This window comes from Oppia nitens, unplaced genomic scaffold (genome assembly GCF_028296485.1).
Source record: "Oppia nitens isolate AA-2021 unplaced genomic scaffold, nextdenovo-longstitch-racon4-pilon3 scaffold7_pilon_pilon_pilon, whole genome shotgun sequence".
Classification (NCBI taxonomy): Eukaryota; Metazoa; Arthropoda; class Arachnida; order Sarcoptiformes; family Oppiidae; genus Oppia; species Oppia nitens.
In genome coordinates this window covers 3277501-3283722 of record NW_026533251.1, presented here as the reverse complement: position 1 = coordinate 3283722, position 6222 = coordinate 3277501, and the positions used below count along the sequence as shown (strand labels likewise).

At 17.0% G+C, this 6222-nt stretch overlaps 1 pseudogene; it reads right to left on the bottom strand.

Annotated features, from left to right (window-relative positions):
• Positions 1-5965: 5965 nt before the first annotated feature.
• The window catches only part of LOC128963821 (glutamate receptor ionotropic, kainate 2-like), an 18569-nt pseudogene continuing 18312 nt past the window's right edge, over positions 5966-6222 (bottom strand).

The following is a 6222-nucleotide window of genomic DNA, read 5'->3' as shown; positions in this document are numbered from 1 at the left end:
GTTGATTATTGATATACAATATTATAGTATTGTATTAGTACTTTATTTAAATATTTTGTAAATTTTATTTATTGTAGACTAATAGTTATAAATTATATTGTTATAAATGTATTGTATATTTATTATATAGAGAAATCAAATTTGTTTAGATTATTATATAAACAAAATATATATAATAATTGATTGCTTGAAAAATATCGTTTGATACTAAATTTATGCAAACATTTATCCGTTTGAATAATAATAAAAAAACAATAGGTTTTATTTATTTATTATAGCTAAAAATAAATTGGTATATATTTAGTATTAGTATTATTAATACTAATAATATTGGATTTTAAAAAACTCATTGTCTCAACAAAAATATAATACAAAATCTAAAATAATAGTCTATTTTTTGAATAAAATAAATACTGTATTAATATTAGACAACTTAAAAATAAATATAAATATAGAAAATAAATACATATATTTTTTTTTGTTTAAATCGATAGCTTAAATGCTTATTTTTTTAAACTATAATTTATTAATATGTACTTTTTAAAAAAATATTAGTAAAAGTTATAAATATATATATAAATATTTTTAAAAAAAACTAAATATAAGTAATTTATATTGTATTGTTTAGTGATATACAGTCTATACATAGTATAAGATAAAAGATATTATTATTATTTATCATTTATAATACTTTAATAATAATACAGTAGTTTAATAAGTAATCCTAATATTTGTTTCAAATTTAAACAGTTATATTATCATATATTAATATAATGTATTAAAAATTTTTAAAACCTATATTTATGAAAATCTAAACTAAAAATAAATATATTGTATATATGTATTAAAATTTTACTTTTTTGATTATATGTAATTTATAATCTAAATTATGTTATGTAATAATTTCTATTTTATTTTATATTTATATACTATATATATATATAGTAAACTAATTATATATATATATCGATAACATAGTAACTGTATATTTATATTTAAAAAAACATATTATATATAATTAGCACATAATTCCTATGCAATTATATATATATTATTTCAATTACTATTATATAATATTTTTTTTAAAAAAAGTTTAGTTTGCATTTAATTTAATGGTAGACTGATTTTTAAATTAAATTAATGTAAATGTTTTTATTTTCAAAAATAAAAATAAAATAAAATTTACCCTTAAGTATAAATCAAAAATGTATTTTATTATCGAAAATTATTATTATTTTTTTTAATAGCATTTTGTTTATATAAATAGATATTTTATTTTAGTTATTTATTTTTTGATATAGGGTTAGTCTTATTAAACATTAATTTATTCAATATTTATTTATAAAAAGCAATATTACTTTCAATGTTATAATATATATATATATATATATATATATATATATATATATATATATATATATATATATATATATATATATATATTGTTGTTGTAGTTATAATTCAAAGTGATTTTTTTAGTATAATTTATGCACAAAAAAATTATTTTAAGAAACATTTAAAAATAAAAACTTATCGATGAATCAGATCTGATAAGTGATACTTAATTGATTGACTAAATTAATATAAAAAAAAATATCAACTAATATAAAAAATAATATAAAATTTATAGCAATTTATTTATATATATATATATATTATCTGATTGTTAATAGTAATACTGATAATTAAAATGACAGTAATATTATTACTTAAGTTATTACTGTATTTTTCTTTATCTATAATTAATATTTAAATATATAATAATTATTAAAATAGAAATTAATAATATTTTTAATTACTATATTAAAGTATAATATTAATGTAATAATTTGTTTGTTTTATTTTGTTAATTAATAAAATTATTTATTTAAATTTATACTAAAATAGTTCATATAAATTAATTAAGTAATTTACTATACATTTATACATTAATACAAATTAGTATTTAAAATAATTTTTTACTTATATTTATTGAAAACATTTATTACTTGTTATTAATAATATTAAAATAATAACTCAACTAAAAGAAATATTTATTAATAATAATAATAAACATAAATAAATTAATATAACTTACAAGATATATATATAATTACAAATTATTATTTAAAATAATATTTTACTTATATTTATTCAAAACAATTAGAAACATATAGAAAATTATATTAAAATAATAAAATATTTATTAATTAATTAATTAAAAAAAATTACTAATAATTAATTAACCAAATGTTCCGATAAACAGTGTATAAGTATTTAGAAAATAGACGATAATTTCATAGCATTCATAGCTAGTAATCGGAAATAATTGATAACAATAGATACCAATTGTCGGTCCAGTTAGTCGTTCAATGAATACCTGTAGACGTAATCTGTCTATCGGTGATAACCTAACTGACCAGCGATTCATCATCAATGAGTACACCAATGGCAATGGACAGTGAGCTAATCGGGTTAACCATATCATACACATGGCATATGTACTAAGCAAACAAAATTGAACCAGTACATTTGCTAAATTAGATGTACGTAACTGAATATTGATTTCCTGGCGCCGATTACTATAGAAAACTAATACAATAATCGTATAGTATATGTAAATACCTAAATATAGACTAAAACATAGATATTGATTGATACGGGCAGTCAATTGCTGAACATATTGATGTTCAGCAATAATTTCGTGCAATAGTCTAATGTTTGGATTAATTTTGAAAACTAGTTGTCGACGAAACTTACGGGAAATTTCCCAATACTTGAAAATCAAGTAAACAATTGTTAGATATTGTATGACTAGTGTATAGCTAATGATTGCTATGTAATGTTTCAAACATATTAGGCTTAGAATATTCCATATAATTATTATAATATAATTATAATAATTATTATTATTAATAATTGACATTGATAATTTTTCATGATAATCATTATAAGCAACATAAATAGATGCTATAATATGTAATAATGCCATTTGTAGGCCAAATATTATATAATAATATTTCATCAATAAATCAATCAATAGTTTTGAAAATATTAGATAATATCGGTTAAGTTTGCCAACTAATGGATACTTTAGACGATTATATTTCATTGAATATATTATTGACCAAAATTTCCGATAGTTTTCCCTACAGTCCTGATATAACCAGTTAGTCGATAATAGTTGAAAACAAATCAATAGTATGGCCATTATGCTGGACAATAGATAACCATTGCCCGATATGTGTGTACAATCACCTACCAGTGCCAATACCCAGGGATCATTAGTCGAGCCACTTATTGTAAATCTAATAAATGTTATGAATAGACATATTTTTCTGGCAATGGATATTATCAGTCGTTTCCAACTCATGGGTCGTCTATAGTATTGGTCGTCAATTGTTTCAAAAAATGTTATGTAATTATTTTGATTAAAACATTCAATATTTTCAATTATTTGTTTGATGTCTAGATTATTATTATTGTTGTTGAAATATTTTCCTATAAAATAATATAAAATTTTAATAATTTTCCTAATAATTAAAGCGTATAGTATTTTTAAAAAATTAATTATAATCTTTAATATATTCATAATTGCCAATAATTATTGCTTATTTAGTGAAAAATAAATTATATATTAAATTATATTTTTATGATATTATTGTATTATTAGTGTACTGTATATTGTTTTATATATAAATGAATATTAAATTTCTATAAATATTTTATATAAATTAAATATTTTTAAAAAATATTAATTTATAATATAAAAATAGATTACTATTTAAGTAACTTATATTTATTTATTTTTTGCTAAATATTTGTTTAAATATATAAAAATATTATTTGTTTGTTAAGTTTGAAATTAATTAATTGTAGTTTTTATTTGTGACTAATATAATAATATATTTATACAAAACATATACTAAAATATTTATAAAAAAAATTGCATTTTTTTTAATTACAATATTGCATGATCTGTATTATACATTACAATATGTATAATACAAGTAATTTATCATATAATGTCAAGTGTCTTAAAAAAATATATTATTTTTTTCAATTTGTTATATTTATTTTACTAAAATTTTAATAATTAATTATGTCTTATATTTTTAGAAATTTTTTATATTAAACTAAGTAATATTATTATTTTTTTTTTAAAAATTAAAACAAAATTTTTGATATTAAATTTCAATTTATTTAAATAATTTGTTTTTATTATTATTATTATTAGTAATAAATTAATCTAAATATTTTACAATTAATTAATAAACATTAATGCAAATAATTTTTAAATTTTTTAAAACATAATAATCAAAATTACAATTATTAATAATAATAACAATTCTATATATATATATAAATTGATGAAAATTGATTGATTTTAAATTATTTTATATACAAAATGATATAAATATCAATATATTTATTATATTATACAGAAATTTAAATCAATTATTAATGTTATGAATTATTTAAATAAATATTTATAAATTATAAGCAATTTAAAAAAACAAATTAATATCAAACACTCATATTTATGTTATGCATTCAAAAGTTTAAGTCGTGATTATATATAATAATAATTAATTATAAATTCAAAACTTTATTTATATTTAAAAAAAATTGTTTTATGTTTTATACTGTAATTACATTACATTACATATTAATGTGTTTATTGTGAAATATTTATTACTTAAACATATTTTGTATAATCATTTACATAATATATTACTGACATAGAAACACAAAATAAATAATAATTATCAATATATATATATATATATACCATTGATTTATATTTATGATTTATATATATATATATATATATATATATAAATTATTAATGATTTAAACATAAGTGTGAGTTTTAACAATAAAAATCAATTAGTAAATTATTTTATRWTTTTTTTCTCTTTWAATTTTTTTTCGATGTATATAATTATTTGTGATTATAAATTGTGTAACAATTTTGTTGTTGTTGTYGTTRTTGTATAAACATGTTATTGAATTAYAGTAAATACAGTACAATATTAATATTATTATAACAATTCAAGTTTTAATCAATTTAAACACTGTATATATATATATATGATAACAATTGTAAAAAACAACAAATATTATTTATTTTRTGGTAACATTTTTTTCTGGTATCATAAAAGTGTTAATATTAATTATTTAAATATTAATTGAGTTTTTTATTTTAAAAATTTGAATRTGATTTAAATAACAACATTAACAAAATAAAACATTTAGAAATAAAATTAATTATTGATTTAATTTATTATATTATTATTATTACTATTTGATTGCCAAAAATGAAAATAATTTTTTATATATTATTATTATTATTGAATATATATATTGAATATATGAGTTTTATTAATATTATCAAAAAAAATTATTGTTTTTTTTAAATATTATTATTATTATTATTTGTTTTGTTTGTTCCTATGGCTCGATGTCAGTCACAGTTAGCTAATAATTTTGACTAAAAGTTTTTATTTTTTATTTTTTAAAATTATTAATAAATTGAAAATTATTTTTCATATATATATATATATATATCTATATATATATRATATMTATATMTATATATATATATGATAGCAAACATACGGCACACACACACACAAACATAAMATAAAATYAATGCATAATAAATTATAATTAAAATTATATATATATATATATTTACATTATTTATATTATTTTAAAAATTATTAATTATTAATATAAATATTAARGTATAAAGAARTTTTATTATATATATACATTGAAATTATTGTTTGTTTGTATCGGAAATGTTTWATTTGTTTTATTATTTTGTTAATAATTGATTTTTTTTTTATTTTAAACATCCGATGCCTTATAGTTTGAGGACCGGTAGCTGTTATCTATTAGGTTATGATTATCAAAAATGTTATTATTATATTTGTTGATATCATTGACACCATCACMWCACTATAGACATACTTGTGCTGYTGTTGTTGTTGTTGTTGTTGGTGATGACTATACGGATCATTAGTATAGATATCGGCGGTCATTGATTTTATAGTACCGGTGCCAGTAGTAGTAGTAGTGGTAGTGGTAGGGTTGAGCTTATTATCCTGTTGTTGWTGTTGTTTGATATACAGAAGCTGCTGCTGCGACTTTGATAGTCAAGAGTAGACCTCTTTGTTCATATCCTGGTAGCCGGTAAGCGGCATAAACGGTAGGCCATTGCCCGGCTGTATAATA